Genomic DNA, 396 nt, shown 5'->3' with positions numbered 1-396 from the left:
CGTGGGGGTCTACCTGCCCCTTCCCCGGAGCCATGAGGATGGTGACGGCAGCACTGAAGGCCTGTGTGTTTGTGCCCGCCCAGCTGGGCTGTGCTGCTAAGTGGAGGCTGCTCTCTGCCGACACCGTGCCCGAGCAAACTGCCGCCCGCGGGCTTCAGGGTGGAGGAGCAGCCTGGGGAGCGCTTTGTTTCCTTTTTTTTTCTTTCCCTCCCCTGTCCCTTTTTGGGGGGACAGTTCCTTTTCCCCCTGCCTCTCCCTGCCGGGAGCTGCTGGCCCCAGCTCGGCCGCGCGCGCTGTTGAACAGTAGCAGCGTTTGGGACTCGGCGCTGGAAGCCAGCGGGAGAGGTGACCCCGCGTGCATGGGGTGAGCCCGGCCGGGCAGCGGCAGGATGCGGT

This window comes from Buceros rhinoceros, unplaced genomic scaffold (genome assembly GCF_000710305.1).
Source record: "Buceros rhinoceros silvestris isolate BGI_N320 unplaced genomic scaffold, ASM71030v1 scaffold10884, whole genome shotgun sequence".
In the NCBI taxonomy this organism is placed as follows: domain Eukaryota; kingdom Metazoa; phylum Chordata; class Aves; order Bucerotiformes; family Bucerotidae; genus Buceros; species Buceros rhinoceros.
This window is presented reverse-complemented; position numbering follows the sequence as displayed.